This window comes from Calypte anna, chromosome 5 (assembly GCF_003957555.1).
Source record: "Calypte anna isolate BGI_N300 chromosome 5, bCalAnn1_v1.p, whole genome shotgun sequence".
NCBI classification, from domain to species: Eukaryota; Metazoa; Chordata; class Aves; order Apodiformes; family Trochilidae; genus Calypte; species Calypte anna.
Genome location: NC_044250.1, coordinates 9,460,611 through 9,481,029, shown reverse-complemented (window position 1 = coordinate 9,481,029; position 20,419 = coordinate 9,460,611). Strand labels below are relative to the sequence as shown.

The 20,419-nt window shown below is 41.3% G+C and overlaps 1 protein-coding gene across 2 annotated transcripts in view; it reads right to left on the bottom strand.

The window, feature by feature from the left end:
• Window positions 1-20,419, bottom strand: part of ST5 (suppression of tumorigenicity 5) — a 120,563-nt gene extending 100,144 nt beyond the window's left edge. Inside the window, exons 1-2 of one of the 2 annotated variants that reach the window (XM_030451220.1) lie at window positions 20,122-20,419; window positions 13,243-13,343 (exon numbers count right to left, since the gene is read on the bottom strand). The gene's annotated coding sequence lies outside the window, so the exon portion shown is untranslated. The remainder of the gene's footprint in view (window positions 1-13,242; window positions 13,344-20,121) is intronic. The other variant, XM_030451221.1, reaches the window with a different exon arrangement.

The following is a 20,419-nucleotide window of genomic DNA, read 5'->3' as shown; positions in this document are numbered from 1 at the left end:
CCGCCTGTGGGCTGAGACCATTGATGAAACAACCCTGAACAGTTTTATAAAACAAAGCAAACACTTTAGGCAATACAAGGTTAACCTAGTAACCTTAAGCCAATGCAAGGTAAGCAGTGCTTGCTCTCTCCAAAGGTAGAGAGAACTTCTACCAAAGAGAGGCAGCTTCATTAAGTGGGTAGCATCTAGTTTTGAAGTCACAGATCATGCCTAAAATTAGTCAAGGTTTTAGATTCCCAAGTATCTGCTTGCACCTGCTAATCAGATGTTGAAATGACTGATTAGAAACTCTATCCACAGACACTTGAAGGCAAAATATTGCTCCTGTCCACAAAATGCAAACACCATAGGAGTTGCTGGGCCCCAAAGCTGTCCCAGTGCATAGAGCCATACAGCCATTTACACCCAGGCATCACCCTGCTAATCTGCCCAGTTTGAAAGCTGTAACAATGCAGTCAAATAAAAGGCTATCTGAAAAGCACACAGTTTTTGCATGCTTTACTGTATAAATCTACAGGCATTTTCCATGAAACTTCAAATCTTGGCAAGTGTTGAGAAGAGTTGGATGGATTTTATTTTTTTAAATAGTTCAATGCTTTTAACCTGGTTTTATTCTATGAAATAAAACTAGATAGGCACTGAAGGGTGCTAAGGGCCAATCAAACCTTCAAGGACCTGAAAATGAAACCTCAAAACACTCAATTCAGAACACTGGAAACAAATTAGATTAGCCTTATCTGGGTGGCTGGCTGGGACAAAAGATTCAATACACATTCACATCCAGTTTCTTGCAAAACTCTGCTCTGAAAAGCAGGTGTTAAAGGAGGGGAGTGCCTCAGTAGCAAACAGCCCTGGTCAAACACCCCTGCTCACCTTCACTGCAGGCTTCAGTCACTGGAAAAGGAGCAAAGTGGAAAGCATGGTCTTAAGGGTGAATTATCCTGATGCAGAAGAAAGCTTCCAGCTTATGAGTTAGCACCTCATTTTAAATGGAAGATAAAAGCAGTAGGAGATTCTCTCTGAAAATGTATTGGTTTTGTCTTCTTTTTTGTTTAGTTTCTTGGGTTTTTTCTCTCTTTCTAGAGAAAGCATTCTTTAGACAAATTGCATACACTATGTGCAGTCCTCCTGCTTGGAAAATGTTGCCTGTTACTGAAATCAAATTTAAAACAAACAAACAAATAAAATCCTTTTTTGATGGGTTTGCTTGCCATGCTAAGGCCTTCAGCTTCCATTCTCAGGGATTTACTGAAATATTTGCTTATTTACAAAGAGCTGGAATTTTGGACTATCAGGTTCTCTTCTGACGAGATATTTGGCCATACTAAAAGGTGGTAACAACATTAAATATATTTCCAGTTATTAAATATATTTCCAGTGACATCAGTAGGAAAGTAACTGAGTGGTATACAGCAGTTACACAAAGACGTGGGTTTGACTGTCCCTTGCAGGTACTGCTAAGGATAATGAAAGATATCTCAGCAGATTATGGTCTTTTAGAACATCTTCCCGTTCTCTGGCTGTACTTGTAGCCCTCTCCATAGCCATTCCTGCAGTTACTGCTTCTACATGAATCCTTGCGTACTGCCTGTGCTTCAGCTCACTCCCCCAACATACATGTTTTTACTCCAAGAACACAAGCTTCCAAAGACCATTCTTCTAGATCAAACTGCAAGCAAGGAAGCTGCCCTGCACTCCTGACCCGGCCAACCTGATCAGGACTTTCACAAAATAAGCACACAGGAACCCCACATGGGGTGAGTGCATACCCATCCCCAGGGAACACGTGTGTACAACTTATATGCTGGGGGACCAGGGAGCTTCTGATGTTCCCTTCTCTGGAGAGGCCCCACACTACAGATTGCAGCTGTGTGAAAATGTATATACTGCTGAGGCACAGATCAGCCTACAAAAATTTCTCCTTGGTTGTATCACTTCTTTGAACTCTCTTATAATTGCACCAGCCTTGTGCACACATGTTCATTGCCTGAGCTGTGGGTGGGAAACATGTGGTGCCAGCTCCATGCAAATCTTGTCAGGCTTTAATTCTCAAGACCACTGAAGTCAACATGGGCCTTTCCAGATGCTTCTCCAATCTTGAGGTCAGATGCACATTTCTTCAATTTAAAGGACATCAGAACTGCACTGAATATTTCAGGCAAGTGCAGAGTCACCAGGCTGATGTTCCAAGACCAGGACAGTGACCTCCTAAGGAAGCTTTTTGAACAAGCTCCCAAGGCAGACCTCATTAGCTGCATCCATTTTCTTCTCATTAACTCAAGAACAAATTAGACAGAAACCGGCCAAGAGTAATTCTAGGCCAGAAACTAGAAAAACATTTCTAATCACTGGACTAGTAAAGTCCTGGGAAGCTTTCCAACAAGCAGAGCCACAGGGTCCAAATGACACTTGCTGCATCACTTAAAAGGGGTAGGTCCACATCCCAATATCAAGGCTTTGGCTCTGACTGCCCAAGAGGAACCTTCCAGGGCTGTTGACACCTGAGGCACCATTGTACTTCATACATAGTAAATAACCCATGGCATCAGCACACCAGTGCCTGGCTCACATCAGAGCAGCTGCTGGGGCCCCAACTGCATCAACAGCCTTTAAATGCCCTGACCAGCCTGGCTTGGGACCTGCACTCACACAGCCACAGCCCAAAGGGCCAGAAGCCTCCTTTCAGCTCAGGCTGAGATAGGGGGTGGGTTTGCTCATGCCCAGCACTGTCCTTGCTGGCTCCAGCTTGCTGTCTGAAATGAAGGTGGACTCAGCTATTTCCCTTTCCATCTGCTAAGCAATCATTGGGCTGCCAATGAGACCTGTCATTGTCACCAACCTGACCCTGCTCAGACACCATGGGACTGCACCATGGTCAGCAAGGGCACTGTCCTGCCCGTGCAGTGCTCCCCCTCAGCTCCTGGCTCATCCTCCCTCACAGGACAGTTCTTGTCTCAGGTCCCAAAAGTACCATAGACACCAAGCTCTGTTTTCACTGGTCATCCTCCCTGGCCCAATGGGCCAAGAATTACAGCCAGAGGGGCTGGCATTGAAGGTGAAGTTTGGAGGAAGAAGTATCAGAAAATCTTTTCCAGAGGTGTTCAGCACCTTGCTTTTCACCCATGGAGGAGCTGAAGCAACAGCAGCTATGCTGGTATCAGAGCAGCTTTGGGGATCTGGGTCACTGGTTTTCCTGGTGATTAATCCCAGGGTAAGATAGTGATCTGGTTCAGGAAGAGTTCAAAATATCCCTGCTTACACAACCAGATGTAGTGAACAGGAAAGGCACATTTGCAAGTTAGCATCTTTCCTCTGAATAGAAATACTGCATCACAGAAACATATAAATTTCCTGCTTACAGAAAGGGCAGAGGAGTAAATTCAATTATTCACACTTAGCTATATTGTCAGCTATGTAGATTTTCCAAGCTAACCTGAGGACGAAAACAAAACTTATAATAAGTTTGCTATCCCAGGGGGAACAAATTACAAAAAGTTTCTGCCATTTTACTAAATGCAATGTGGCAAGGCACTTTTTTGTGGCCCCACAGCAAAACCAGAACTAGAACGAGGACAGAGAACTTTCCTTAGGATGCACAGCAATCCTTGTGAGCACTCCAGCACACTGCCCATGGGGAGCACAGGCTGAAGGCAATGGCAGAAAACTGGAGGCCAGTTCTGGAGCAGTTTTTTTCAGTTTTCACTCCTTTATGCACTATCTTTTAAAAAAAAAAGCAAAAAAACAATTTTTTTTCTTTTCTATTCTTAAGTTAAGCTAAAGAATTCCAGAGAGCAGATTTCTGCTAAAGAAAGATACCTGTTATCATGTTCACTGAACTTTCAGAAGCTACTGAGGGTTCTGAAGTGACACAGTGATGTGCAAAACTAATATAAGACAGAAACAGGGCATTTGGTCAACAGAGAAATTACACATGCATGTTTCAATTTTGTTTTTTTCAAAATGGTAAGATGGTATAAACTGCATAAGCACCTTCATAGATGTTTCTTGTACTTTTTTTTTAAATTTAGTTGGACTTCAATTTCAAAGTTCAAAAAAATGTCACAATTACTAGGGTTATATTTCAAGAATTAAAAAAAAAGGTTATCCCAAAGTGAAACTTCCTTCCTCTTTTCCAGTCCAAAAAATCAGTGATGTCCATGCTTCTTAGCAAAGTATGAGTGCTAATCTTCTCCTTTTCCAGAACTTGGCAGTAGCACATACTGACAGAATCCAAATTCTGCCTTTTATTTAGAATATCACCTTGCTAAAGAAATCGCTTTCTCTCTCTAGATATGTTAGGCCTGTAACAGTCTCAGACACCACCTGGCTAGTAGCAAAGTTTTACTTGCTTAGTCAAGTAAAGAGGTAACACCTTTAAAATCAATGAACCAGTCCCTCTGCAGTGACTCATATCCTGCATAGCAAACACCATTTCTCAAAAAGAAAAGCCATGACAAAAGCCTTTTTCATTAAAATAAAACAAATTATTCCCAAGTCTAAGGCAACACTGCTGTTTCCCAAGAGCTTAACCCAAAGACTACTTCCTCAAACCACTAGAATTACAGCCCCTTATTTCATCAGACTGCAGCTCAAACACTGTGTCCAGGTATTACAAGTCATTCCCCACAATGGTTTCCTGACACACCAGGAGATTTATTGTTCCTTGGTAAATCTGGACAAATTATATTTTCTTGCTGAAGTGTACACAGTAAAGTGTACCACTGATCAATGGTTTTCCCCCAGAAAAGAGTTGTCTGTAAGTAGCCATACAAAAAAATTGTTGCAGTATGCTGCCTACATATTCTATTTTGGACATGTAGGCAGTGGGGCAGTTTCCCTCCCAGAAGGTAAAGTTGGACTTTGTTCATCAGCAGTGGCCTTTCGAGCCTATGGTGGTCATTCTGGTATACATGCCTACAAAAAAAGATACCCTCATGTTCTTTGGGAAGAAACTATGAGAAACAACAATGAAGTGCAAAAGAGAGCTGGAATGGGTGTCCTGGGTTTCTCACAGGCAGTCCAGCTTTCCCACAGGGAAACCTGGAAGAGGAGAGGCCCTGTATGTTCTCTCCAAGATGACAGATTTGAGGCTCCAACATGTCTGCACTGCTCCATTTCAACACTGCCTGCTTGCTCAAAGAACCAAAACTCAGTTTTCCCAAAGGTTACTCAGTTCTGCAGATACTTGTACATAATGGTGACCACATTCAAAATGTCTTTACATAAAAAATAAAATAATAAAACAATGATCAATGAACACAATCCATTTGCATACTCTCTCAGATCACACCTGGTAAAGGTTCATTTGTGCTTCAAGGCCACAGGGCAGCTCCAGTTCAGGGAAAATTTACATTTAGCAAAAAGCTGCACTGAGTGTTCCCCAACAGAAAAATGAAAGTGCTTCACATCCACATGCATGGATTTATTTGAAGTAGTTTGCCCTAAAGCTTGAAAGACAAAAAATTGCAGCTCAGTCAGTTCAGTGTCAATTACACAGTTTCATAACTGAAGCCCAGCTCCTTCAAAGAGCTGAATTTCCTCATGTGGAGATGCCAACAGATGCTCTGTTCTCAGGATTTTGTTGGGCAGTATCCTCCAGTTTTACAAAAACACAGACACAGGAAGAATATTTCCCTGTATCTTCCATAGACATCATCCTTGCATGAAACGAAGCATAAAGGTTTTCACTGGACACATGCTAAATGAGAACAAGAGTTACAGCAGGTTTTGCTCTGTCCCTTTAGGCAGCCTTAAACCTCATACACAACAGCTGAGACACACTGGCTATAATCCCCCTTAAAACTATTGCTGTTGATGTGGTTTCCTCTGACCAGGGAGGTCAGGGATACTTTTTGGCCAAGAACCTTAATGGCCTAACAGCACTGGAGGCAAACCTTTTCCAGTCATTTGTCTGCATTCTTCAGGCATGATGACATGAAGTAGGGGAAGCACTGAACTATGTAAGGCTATGAAGAAAAGAGAGACATTCCATGCTGCAAAGCTATTCAAGTTAGCATCTCATTTATATTCTGGGATATAAACATAACTTCTCTCCCATATGCAATGAAGATTCCCATACATAATTTTTCAAGACCAACACTGTATAAACCTGCTTAGAGACCAGTCACCTCAAAACCTTTGAGAATTGTTAATGGGTGACATATTTGACCACTTTTTAGTATACTACCAATAAATGGTACTATATTCCATATGCACTTCTTATAGCCACCTTTATCCAGCCAGAAAGGAACTTCTGTGCTTACATATACAGTTTATGCATGTAGAATGGCAAAGAAATCTGGCTTCAATCACTAACTGGTGCTTATAGACTACATTGGAATATGAATAAAGGTAATAAAAGGCAACCAATGAAAAAGACATCTGAGGAAGCCATGGACTTGTTAACAGACAGCATGACGTGGATGATGAAGACAGAGAGACAAAACGCAAGGAAAAGCAGGAGGTGAAGTAGGCAGGTGCTATGCCAAATTCCTGCCAATGCCAATAGCAATGACAGAGATGGGGTTAGGAGACAGCCAGGCCTGTGTTCAAGCTAAAATCCTCAACATTCCCAAAAGAAAATAGGAGTGAGTTTTTCTCTCTTGTTCATGCATACTTTAGAAACCTCCAGAGACCTCTCTGCATACTGGAACAATAAAACAAAATGTCAAGACAATAAGTGGAGCATTTAAGCTCTGCTAATTTCTACAGGAAGACCTTTTCTTACTTGAAGGCAGTACCTTGTTTTCACTTCATAGACATCAAAGAAATGCAAAGCATTGTCTTTCAGAATTACCTAAAAGAAGATGGAGCAGAGCAGCACAGCATTACTTAGCTCATCAGATAACTTTCAAAAACTTCAACATGAAATTTATCCTGCCACAGATATATCTTAGTATTTTCCTGCCAACTATTTGATAGTGTCATAACAGGTACATTGTTAGAGATGGAATAGAAGGAATCGTTTTCATATTTTTATAGTCTGAGGAAATTAATTCCAGTTCCACCTCTGCTCACAAACTCCTATTGTCATGTGAGAAAGTCAGAACTGCTAAAATATATCAGCAGTGAAACAATTTAATGTTTTGTTTTCATTTACAGTGTAAGCATTTCAGTCTTTAGCCTTATCTTCCCTCTCCTTTGAAAAGGAGAAATTCGCTGTTACTATTTATCTACACACTTTCCTTAGAACTATAAGATGAATTTCTGAAAAACAATAATAATGCTTATATAAAAGTGGTAAAATAAGTACCTTCTAGAACTATGGTTGAAGTACCAGGTAGCTCTGTGGCCAGAGGACTCAAAACCCCAGCTCCATCTTTGGCATATTAATCAACTCCAGTCATGCAAGTCATTTTATTTCCCTCCACTTTGATTTCTTAGTCTACAAATAGCCAAAGTCATTCAAGGACATTACAATAACCACAGTTTCATTCTTTGCTTTTTTATCACGTTTGAATGAAAAAAACCAACTTGTGTTGCACAAGACAGTTGTGCCCGTGCATACTTTTTCCCATAAAAAGCAGTTGCTGGGTTTGCTTCTGTTTCAGTTATGCCTTTACCCCACTCTTGCCCCTTAGGAAGCTTCCCTAGCAGCAACTTAATTGCACAAAGTGTTCAGGACCATCAAAATAGCATATTTTAATTATGCTTCATTTAATAAAAAATTTTCAATTAGCCCAGTAATGGCTGTGATTAGCTTTGCAAAGTACTATAAAGAACTGCAATTTAAAACCACTGCACTGAAGCTACGTGTTTTCACTTACACAAACACAAGCAGAACACTTCAAAATACATACAAGAAACATCTTCACGTCAAGCCTTCCTTGACCCAGTGCTACAAGTCATACAATATTCCTCAAGGAAGAATTTCAAAGCAATTAACAATTATTAACCTTGCAACCTGGAAAAATAAATAGCAGAAAGTGGGCACTCACACAGATTGCTTCATCTGCTTCTGCAAAATCACTGCCTCAGATATAATTCTCATTTAACAGTACAGAGCCACAGAAGTATAGAGGGCACAAAGGCAAAAATATTATCGTATCCATTTAGAGTAAGAGGGGAAATCCATGGATACAAAAGTGCAGTTAACTAAACCAGAATTTAAATAGCACCCTGTGCTTGATGCCAAATTGGTCAGAAATACCCCAAGTTTCCAAATTTGGTAATGTTCCAAGGAGGGGTCAAAAGCAACAAGTCTCTGGGCGGGCTGGTAAGGGTTGAAGGGAGATATTTTCCTGGTTTGATTTACTGGGTAACTTAATCTGTACTGTTTATGACTGTTTAATAGTGTTGGTGGGCTGAGCTTGTGTTAACTTTAGATGACACTTTAATGTTGCAGGGCAATCGTTATTACATTCTTGTAAACTCAGAGTGCCTAGAATGGTTGTTTAGATCAAAGAGACGTAATAACTCCTCAGGCAGAAAGGCACAAGTGTAAAGTCACTAAAAGTCCATCACCTGATCCACATATGATTTGAAAACCATTGTAACCAACAGGACTCTGCGTGCCCTCAGCTCCTGGCTGGACCACTGATAGATGTCTTTTCTGTTCAGAGGACAGATGCCTTATGCTGAATCACAGAACCAAACATGCTCTTGGGAGGTCTCCTGCCCACATAGTAAGCCTTTCCCAGTACTGTTTAGCTCATGAGAAACTATTTAGTCACAAAGTCTTAGAGGACCTTTCAAAAACCAGTTTCACATCACACGCCTTGCCTTGCCAAACCCATCAGTCCTAATTCAAAGGCAGATTACAAACTGCTTCCTATCCTGCTGAAAAATGTACACTTTTCTGTAACTGAGGGTAAAACACTACCATACTGGTATTTTTTTCACCTTTTTACATATAGTGGAGTAAGAGAGACTGTGAGAAGGAGGTAAGTGGGATGCAGGCTACTCTTCTTAACTAATCTTTCAAACATCACTGCAGAAAGACTGAGATTCACCCTGACAAAAAAATGAAGAGCACTGAAGGTGGTCATTGCAAATTCCAACCTGGAGCATGCTCCTGCCAGTGCAGCAATCTCCCAAGAGTTGCTTTCTAGACAAACAGAACAGAAAACTGATGTATTAAAAAGCATGGTTTTTTTTACAGCTCTTCTCAGGCAAAAAACAACTGAGCATCACTTGGCCCTAAAGAAGCACAGGTAACCCTGATCTTTCTAACGTATCAGCCATGGAAAAATATACTTGTCCCTGCTTTTAATTCACTTTCTATTGTTATGAAATACGGTACAGAAAATGAATGGATCAGGCTTCCAAATGGGAAACAAAACCACTGGGTAGATCTAAATTCGCTTTCACCTTGCTGGGAATTTTTTCCATTACTTCACTGTTCTCCTCTAATAAACACAGGATGATGCTCTTTGCACGTACTCCTAATGCACTTGAACTTCGCTGAGATAACTCAAGTATTTCTATAGGTTAAGGTTAGAACTTCCATTTCCCCTGTTTTGAACAACATCCTCTACCAAATATAAAGGACAGGAACATTTTAGGGATTTTTTTTTTCTGGCTCAAAAAACAGCGGATGGGGTTTCAGTCCCAAATATGCAATTGGCATTTGGCCCAGTGTAAAGACATGCCCAGACTGCCTGAGGATGGAGCAGCTGTGGGGCCAGGGGGCAGGTCACAAACTGCTTCAACCAAGGAGACTGTGCATGGGTGATTCCCTCAGGCCAGAGAACAACTCCGAGGAAAACAAGCCACAAGTATACTCAAATCACCTCCATTTGGTCTCATGATATACCAGCTGAAAACATTTTCTGTTCCTTTAGTGTTACTTCTTCCCCCATCCAAGCCAGATATTGCCACTCAGCCTGTCCTCTTTTCTAAACCATCTCCCACCATCTGCTTACAAGGAAATGAGAGTTTCCAGAGCAGCAACAAACCTAGTATGCTGCTAAAAGAAACTTTTCATAAATACAAGAAAGTGCTGTCATGAAAGGCCAGCCAACCCAGCTCATTATCCAAGCTCCATGGAAATGTCTACATGAACATAGAAAAGGGCCAGAAAAATTACTGTATGAGGAAAAGAGAGCAGTTCACTGCATCCCCTCTACAGCAGAGGGGACAGAAGAAAAACAGCTGTAGTAATGAGCATGGGTCAAGAGACACTGTGGAAACAAAAGCTCACTTGAGAATGTAATTAAAAGATTCTGTTACCTGATTTAAAAAAAAAAAAAAAAAAAAAAAAAAAAAGACCCAAGGGCAATACATTTGCACTGTACAAAAATGTATTTTGGAAAAGTTGCAGTGGGTTTCACTTCAGGGGACTACAGTCACTCTAGCAATCCAAACAGGCACTATATATTAAAAAATAGCAGAGTTCATGCAAATCCAAGAGATTCAGAAATAAATAAGGTAATTTAAAAGCTTTTCAGAGAAGGTGTTATCGAAAAGCCCATTGAACCTGAAAATTTTAGAGCCTAGTAAATATGCAAGAGAGACCTGTACACCCCTTCCTACTAAGTGGCTGCCAAGCAGATTTGTTACATATGTAACAAAGGAGTAAAATAAGATATTTATGTAGCATGTTTAATTGTAAAACAGATTTGTACTATTTTGTTTAAATGAAAGGGAAACCTGAGAGATGCTACAATTACTGGACAGTGGGAAATGCGATGAGAAAAAGGAAAGTCAGAGCTCCTGCTGCATCACAAAACCCAACATAATGCCTCTGCACAGTCCTACCTTAACAGGCCTAGAAAATCTGTACGGTTTGACCTCTAACAAGAGTGCCCATCTGGCAATTGATATGAGTTTTCAGGTGCTTTGAAGGGTCTAGATGCTTCGCGGGAGTAGCCTTGAATACTTTTTGCTGGATCACACATCAGTACTATTCCTTCCCTTCCGGGCTTCACCTGATACTTGGCAGAGGAGCAGAGCTGCAGCTCCTTCCAATGTCAACACCTTTTCTTCTCTTGGCTAGAGGTGTCAGCACAGAACAAACACCAGGTACTGCCTTCCTAAGTTCAGAGATCCCCGAGTCACATGCACTTTCCAGGCTCATCCTGCTGCTCATTGAAACATCACAGCAAAATTGCCATCAGCCTTCAGAGTGTTATTTCAGCCCATCACATCTTTTCCAGGTTAGGAAAGAAATGCAACTAACTGCAAAGTTTTGTGTAATAATAAATAGCCTAATACAGCATCTAGTAACTTTTGCTTCTTTAATGTGCAGATGCCAGGAATACATCAATTATCTCTTTAGAGATGCACAGAGAAACTGAGGTTGCAGGGAATAACCTCTAAGTGAGTGAACAACAAAACAGGGAACAGGAGAAGAGATTTACAAACCAGTGTCTCTTAACCTCGGTGTACATCTTTCTATAGGCACTGTCTAAACAGTAGTTGCTTCTGAAAAAGAAATTACTCTCTTGGGATAAGAGTGCAATACCATTGACATTACAAAGCAAAGCTGTTCTCTTCTTAATTTGAAAAGAGGAGTAAAACAGCTATTTTAGGGTAATATTGTTTTAAGAAAGAGATTACTTTCTGTTTCAGTAGAGATAAATACAGACATGTATAAGCATCTTTAATACAAGGAAAACACTGAAACAATAAGCTGCTGGGTTTTGATTGTAATATTTAATCACACTCCTAATGTGAAGATCCTGAGTTCCATCTAAGAAGAGCATTTGGATGTTCTATTGTTAAGCAATTAAGCCAAAGCCACACTGAGGATTTTTGTGACTGCCTTTAATGGAAAATGAGCATTTAATTCTCATAAGTGACTTAGAAACTCTCAGCAGGGTTGTACAAAAAGCCAGAGTGTTTCTTATTCTATTTGGATGTAGCCTGCTTAGGACTTTGTAGAGACTGAGAACCCATAAAGATAGGAAACTGTGAATGCAGAAAGGGCTTTTGTCTCCTCCAGTACCCTGATCAAAATGAAGTTTAGGGATAACAGAAACATCTGCTATGCTAACTTGTGTATCAAAGTTAACCTCTGTTCACATCATAAAAAGGGATTTACATCTAATACAGTGAACATATAGCAAATGCTGCCTGGAATGTTTGTGAAATGATATGGATAAATTATTATCTTTTGAATAGTTACAGTAAATATACTCTACACAAGATACGACCTGGGCTGCACATTGATGTATGAGAGTATATCTTTGCCTCTTGACATAGGTTTATAATGGGGAGGGAGATGAAAAATAGTAGATACAAAACTATAGGCTAGTAACCAAAAGTAATGGTTATGAATAGGTCTCAAAAATCAAACATCAGTCGATACAGAAGAACTCATGTTTTTCAGGGGAAAAAAAAAAAAAAGGTGGATTAACAGCATATCTTTCTATATGCATTAGCCTATTAATAAATATTTAGGATTAAGTAATTAAGAAACACAGAGCTAAAAGTCTAAGCTATCCTGCTAGTCTCAACACCTAATCATACAAATTTTGAAATTGAGTATCTTCACTTGAAATAACCTAGTTGAAAAAACCAAGCCTTTTAAAGAACTGAAGGACAGCAGAAATGTCATCTCAAAATCACTGCTCTGAGTATTTACTAACAGTTCAACATGAAATAAAATATTTTGCTTCACAGTGTATTTCTGATTTTCCTAAGACTTCAAAATGGGGAGAATAGGTTTTATCTGTTTCCAGGATTGCCTTCCTGAGCAGTCCCATCTGTATTAATGCTTTCTTCATCTACCAAAGGTATAAGCACTTCATTCACATTTTAAGTGCTTTTAGATTTACAAATGAAAAAAGTTAATCATCACCTTTCTGCCATTGCCAGAATTCAGATCACTTTTTGTTATCGCTTGCCCTTCTCTAGAAACCACTCACATTAATTTGCTTCAAAAGACCTCCTCCTTCAGATTTTTACAATCTACATAATGAAGCCTGGAGATGAAAAGAACATATTTCCATTAGCCCTGGGTGTAGGATTCCTGTGTTCAGGTTTTAGAAGTTAGGGAGGTAAGTCCCTTTGTTGTGTAAAACAACAGGGTATGAGAAGTATCTCATTTACGTCAGTGAGCCTCAGATCAAAAAGTCTCTCACTGACCACCCAGCATTCAGAATCATGCTAAGCCTCCACAAAAACTTTCTTTCAAAACATCTGACATGTCCTTGTCTTTTACTCTTTTTGTAACTAGGGGGAAGGGGCGAAGAAAATAAAGAGCTGGATTCAGAAACAACTTGAAAAGTCACAGCCAGAAATCAAGTGCCAGGTGAATGCAAGTTGAGCAGACACTGTCTATCTGCTGGGATAATTCACCTGGTCCAAACTGTGCTGCTTCGAGTGGTCTCCACCCCAGCTTAACCTTCTGACTCCATGTTTGTCTGGGCTGGACAAGCAGATGTGGTTGCCAACCTGTCCTGTTGCAAAGCAAATGAGAAAGGCAAAAGTAAGTTTCAGTCCAAGACAAATCACTAAGCTATCCAGAGCTAGATTCTTGCTGGTTTATCTGTTATCCATGGCCTCATGAATATGCATATCCCTCAGAATTAATTACGTATCTTAATTTTTTCACATGAATATGCCACTGAATCTAAATATTGTGTTTACTGGGCATACCTCCAGCCTGATAGCTCAGATACACTTCTGCAGGGCAAAAAGCTTTTCTATCTCTCCAAACTTAAGAACAGGACAGATTCTCTCTTTTTTCATAACTGCCTATCAACAGTAGTCCTGGGTCAACACTACTCTGCCAAAAACTACAGTCTGGTTCATCTCAAACTCTCCATGCATAATTACATTCTCCCCTAAAAATAATTATAATGGATTGAACCATTAATCTTCAAAAGAGAAGTTGGTTTTACCAGAGCAGAAATTAAATTGTCATCTTTCACACAGACTGAGTTTTTATGATAGGTATTAACATCCTTGTTTTTTCTGTCATCAGAAATATCACAGTATACAACAACCCGCCCAATGGAAAAAATAAGACAGTCATATATACAGGAGCATCCCCATACCAGGTGGTTCAGAAGATTACAAAGCACTCAAACCAATTAGCAGGAAACCCCTCAGTATCTATCCCTGATACAGGAGAGGGCAGAGCTGAAGCACAACACCTGTGAAGGTGGGAAGGGAGACTTAAAGATATCCCGAGGTCTGCTAATATAAAAAAAAAAGAAAAAAACAACAAACCAACAATGGAGTTGTGCTCAGGAGTACCCAGGTGTATCACAGGAGTTTTCAGACAAGAGAGATGCTGAGGAAACAGCATGCACTCCTAGTGCTTGTCCTTGACTTTCTTTGCCTTACAATCAAGTAATTCAGGATATTTACTCATTTCCACAAAAGAAACAATGATGGATAAATCCATAAAACATTAATAGAAAAATATGCATACAATATTAAAGGTGCACAAACTATATCAACAAGTACTGAATGCTGTTTTATCAGTTTTGGAGATTAAGTTAAGCAATATTTACATAAAGCCTAAAGGGAGGTTCAGATTATTATAGGCCTCCACTTTCTGGTCCCTTTCTCTCCTTTCCTACTCTGATTTTGCCTCTCTTTCAAGTTACCTGTTTCTTGCACAGTTAGAGTGGCATGGGGGATATTCTGCTCAAAGAATCAAATTAACAACACAGGAATATAGCAGGAAGCAAAATGTTAACTGGGATGCAGAACTGCTGTGCAGTTTGCAACTTAACAGTGGAAATAATCAGAGCCTGCCCTCACTCAGGAGATTTGGCAAGCTTTTGCACTTTGCTGATCTGCCATATCTTCAAAGCAACATTGCCCATTAATGAAGCATTTTAACAGCACTGGCTAACAGAATCTTGTGAGCCTAGAGCTGGTAAACTTGGATCATTACAATCCTGTAGCATAAATGAGGCACTTTTACACACAGAGAGTACATGTGCCCCATTTTTCTTTAACACATTGTGTCCCCACAGAAAGTAAGATTACTTCAGGCCAAATAGATTCCGCTTTCCAGTGACCTTGAGTGATAAGAGTTTCCATCAGGACAAAGGATCAAATCATTAGAGCTCCTCATTCACTCCATCCTGTCTTGCAAAAAAACTACTTGCACTCCCTCAAAGAAGTAACTATGTTAAAAGCAAAAATACCAAGAGAACAGATCCATCTCCTGACTTGGACTTCTCAGAACAATGAGCAGAGTCCATGTTTGTAACATCTGCTTCTCACTGGAGAAGGATTGCAAGATCTTCCAGGGCAGCTCTCCTAAAGTATTTTGGTCTCTGTCGTAATACTTGGAATAGCAGGCCAAGCAGGGTGCTTTGCACAATGCTAGCAGTTAGCATCTGTCCCCTCTGATTGTGACATGTAGATGATGTCTCATGAAGACAACTAATACTTTTTTTAAGGGGAAAAAAATGCAAACCATTAGTTCAGTGTGATGACCCCATCAAAATTATGACATTAATAATAGCATTTAGACTTTACACAATGAATGTTCTTAATAAGATGGGAGTTAAATGTTTCAGCTCAAAGACCTGGTTTCCTGTGTTGGCACCAGCACTAACACTCAACTGTCATCCATCAAGCATTTTTACATCTTCATTTTAAAGAGAAATCAGGACACAGATATATTTCAACTGAAATAACATCCCGTTCCTCTGTGTGTGGAGACACAGAGGGTGCATTTCTGACAAAAACTCACTGTGCTTTCAGCATGTCCCTCAAAGATTTCTCCATTTGCACAATTTCACTTGTCTCAGTTACACTAAAGAAGCTGACAGGCAGCAGGCAGATACAGCTCAAACCAACATATTTTCACAGAATGATGAAAGACAGCATTAAAAATTAACATCTATTCTTTTCCTATGTTGCTCAACCTAACAAACACACTTCCAAGGTCATAAGCTGACAGCAGAATGAATAAGAAACACTGACTATAAGAATTACAGCATTCATTTCCCTGAACAATTCTAACTATACAGGTATACGCTCCAGATAGAGAACAAAGGTTACTCTGAACATGTTCACTGAGGATTCAGTTAATGCAGTCTCCTTCCAAACTACATTGACTAAAAATACAAAGTTATAGATCTCAACTGATGAATAGGAACTCTTACAGTAACTCATTGCAATGCAGTCATGTCTATCTGTATTCTCAAGCTCTCTGCAATTAAACTGTCACATCTGATTTCAAGCCCTGGCTTAACAGCAACAGCCTTAAATAGGAAAGCACACCCAAACAACAGGGTGATTTGGCCACCAAGTGTTAATGTACCAGCTGATTCCTATCTCTACTGTTTAATGTAAGAGGGACTTCAGAAAGTCTGCCAATGCAGAAAAAAACTTTGGGGCTCAGTCCCTAGTGAATAAAGGGTTTCCAACAAAATCTGACAGTTGTTCAAAGTCTGTATGAATGAAAAGAAGACTCAAAGGTGATTCTCCGTGAGAAAACATTCTCATTCTTCAAACCAATCCTCAAACTTTTTTTCTGCACACCCAAACAGCCAGGACCAGGGAAAATGTAGCTACAGAGGGAGGAGAATCTTCTCCATGGTCCCTCTCTATCAGGGCAGAACATGAGAGCAGCACAGGAGACCAGGATTTCCAGCACCTGCATGGCACCTCATAAGTGGGCAAGACTTCTCTGCCATGAGATTTAACTTGTCACATCTCACTAACATAAAAGAAGGAAAAGATTTTGCTGCTGGGTTAAGGGTAAGACTGACAAGTTCTAATTCTGATCTGATATACATACACCCAAAAACCCTACCCAAAACTCTGCCCAAATGGGAAGATTTCAGGTCTTGCAGGGTGTGACTCTCCAAGGCTTGGCAAAGTCACTTAAAACCTCACCAAAGTTCAATACGACTATGAGTGTTTACAAGCACAAGGACCAGGCCAAAGAGAGAATGTAAATATTTGCATTCAGTTCCCCAAATTTGCCTCTATCTGCACTGCCAACTAAATCCCAACTGGAGACCAAAAATATCTGAAAAAGCAACAGTTGCACACACTTTGCAGCACAGAGACAAAACTAACATACATGGCATTGAGAACTTGAAATGGGAGAAAACCCAAAACTGGTAATCTAAACTGGTAATCTAAACAAGACATCAATGAAGTTTGGAGTGAAACTTGACTCAGCTATCATATGGTACATTTTTAAAGAAGGGACATCAACTAGATAAGGTTGTTCAGAGCCTAGTCCAACCTGACCTTGGTTGTTTCCAGGGAGGAAGTACTTACCAGCTCTCTAGGAAACCTGTGCCAGTGTTTCACCACCCTCATCATAAAAACTATCTTCTTTACATCTAGTCTGAATCTGCCCTCTTCCAGTTCAAAACCATTATACCATATCCTATTGGTACAGGCCCTACTACAAAGTCTGTCTCCATCTTTCTCAGATAAGTTGAGGAAAGTTTTCTCTTGATCCAAATTAATTTATTTAACAACTTCAGTCCCATAACATTCAGGATTTACTTAGGAACCCAAATCACTTTGAGTTCTCAGCATTCACAGGGATTTTTTTTCCTTTTAAAGTTTTACCCCAGTTTTTTAACCATAGATAAGGATGACAGAGACCCATTCAAGAGAGCTGTGACTTTCCACAAACACAAATCGTGAGGAATACACAATATTCTCAGGCCTCAGCCCTCAGAAAGTGTTAAACACCTTTCAGCCCTACGTCTCTATTGCAGACACTCACTGGAGGGAACCAGGAAGCTAAGTGCCTCACCAAGACCAGGATTTTTTTTTTTTTTTTTTTTTTTTTTGTATGATAAGAATTTGTGCCTCCTTACTCCCACTGCTGTAAACTAACAAAAGTCCATCCCCTCCCTCTTCAGTTAAGTAGGAAAAGTACAAATCTGGTTCTTTAGCTTTACACAGCTGTGGGAAACTTGGTTCTGCTCTTCAGTTAAAAGCAGACTCTTCAGTGCACTTCACAGTGACCTCTTCACAAGGGGCTAGTATCCTTTCTTTAAATGCCCCTACACTAAAAATAGTGCTGCTTCCTAAACATGAGTGCTTAGCAGTTCCAGGCATTCTGAGATCCTGCATACCACTTTTTTTTTTTTTTTTAACTGGCAACATTTATTTAACCAGCAATTAAGAAAAGGAGGCCCAGCCGCCCCAGTGATTCTTCCCAGAGGGTCTTAGATGTTTATGAAACACAATGAAAACAATAAAGTGGATAAAATCATGCTATTCCATCAAGTCCTTGGCAAGACTTTCCAACCAAGGATAAATTGGCATGGTACATTACAGTCAACAGATTACACAATGGTTTACAGGGTCACCAATAATAAGGGGTCACACGTTCCTTAAAGAGCTACAGTACATGATACAGTCACTTGCTCCAAGGGAAATGGCAATGCTTGGTCCCGAGCTCCTTGGAGCAAATTCTGGCAGCCACAGCCCAAACATGTCACTTGGGAAGAAGGGATCAGAAGGTGATTCTCCTTCCCAGCACCAGGAATGACAGCAACTACACTGAGCAAACTGGCAGTGGAGTTTAGCGCCTTGAAGAGAGCAGAAGAAAGCCAGGCCCTCTTATTTCTGTATCTGAGGAAAGAATACATGCAAGGCAGTCTCTGTGCCACAGTGGGGCCCAGCACAACCTTCCCCATTACCCTTTCCTAAGAAGCCTACCTCCCCACTCCTCTATACTCTGAGAGGTAACTTTTTCCACCCCAGAAGCAAGATGACAGTTTCCTGATGGACTAGTTGCTCTTAACAACTAGACTGTAGCTAGCTTTAAAAGGTGATTGTATTCTTAGGTAATTTGATCAACAAGTTATAATTGCTGAAATGTGTTGCAGTTTTCTGTTAAATAATTAATCTTAAAGCAAAAGGAAAAATAGTCAAAGGCATAAATCCTATATTCACCCTTCAACCTGGTAACTGATTTCCACTGTTACCTGCACAACCTGATCATCAAAAGGAAAATTAAATTTTGATGCTCTTAAAACATACATGATTTTTTCAAAACTCACCTTAAATATAAAATATTTTTGCTTTTTCTCTTATAACTTATCTCCACTTTATAGAATATTTTCATCTACTGGCTATGTGTATTAACCATGAACAATCAAAAGATTATCAAATCTCAAAGGCAAATCAACCTCACTTCAATTCATCCTACTCTGTATCATCAGAAATCAAACAATCAGTAATCCCACCCTTTATCTTTCACAAGTTTTGATCACACCAGGTAGCTCTTACAGGCTTATTCAATATCTAGGTGAAGTTAAAGACTAACTACTCAGAATAAAAATGAATGAAATCTATTTCCCAAAGTCAGTCCAAAAGTAAAACAAGGATGTAGAAAACTCTACTACTGCCGTACTCCGTGCAATAATACTGTGCATCCAGCTTTGTTTCATTTGGCTATTAAAATTCAAAGTACATCTCAGTGATAAAACTGAAGTAAACATAAGAAGGCTCGCTCATATGTAGCTGCTACTCTTTGATTGTGGTGACCCACTGCTCGTTAGTAAAGCAAACGCTTGGTACGGAGCCAAGAGCAGTACATCTGTCTTTCCCACCGAGTGAGCTGCTGAAGCTGTTCCCTTAGCTCTTCAGCTAGATCTGTCTTGGCATCCTGGGCTTCCGCTGGAGTCCAGGTGGCCCCTCTACCCTTTTCAACACGCGTGCGAACATTACAGCCGGCTGGACAGACGATGAGAGTGGGCGCTGGAGGGGAAAAGAAGCGCCACAGCTCCGTCTGTCTCCGGATCAGAGCCCCACACTCGGCGGGCTGGCTCCCCAACACGGTTGTAGTTCACCCGGTCCCACCAAAATGGTCTCGTGGGCTCTGTCCCTCCGGGATGTCTCTGCCCTCGTCACCCACACGAGAAGAAACGTCCCGCATGGCACGGAATGAACCGGGGAAGGACCACCTACCCACGGCTCCGCCCGTGCGCAAAGACCCCGCGCCCGGCTGTGCTTCCCCCGGGCAGGGCAGGAGCCCCCGCCAGGGTCCCGGGGCTCCTCTGTCGCGGGGTCTATGCGGTCCGGGAAGCCGCAGGACCCGGGGAGCTCCGGCCGCCGCGCATCACCGGCCCGCCCCGCTCCCGGTAGGCGGCCGGCCTCAGGGGATAAGGTCGGCAAGCCGGAGCACGGTCAATCGTTCCCCCTCCACACCCCCCGAGCCCCGCTCTCCTGCCCGGGTCCCCAGAGGAGACCACCGAGCAGTCAGCTCAGCTCCCCGGCCCTTACCGAGGCGCGCAGCGGTGCGCTCCCTCCGCCGGACTCCTGCAGCCCCGTCCCGCGGCACGGGCGGTTGTAGCTTTTTTAGTGAAGCTGGGAAAAGGGAGAGAAAGGGGGGAGGGAAGGGGGAGGGAAGGGATTGAGATCGAGGGAGAGAGAAGTATGCAAAGGCAGGAAGTGGAGACGGCCACGGCCAGTGCGGGAGATTAATGGGAACCAGTCAGCCGGCAGCTAACAAAGAAATCGGCTCCCCAGAGCAGCCCTGCCCGGGCTGCAGCCCCGCCGAGGCCGGGCAGCCCCGGGCCGC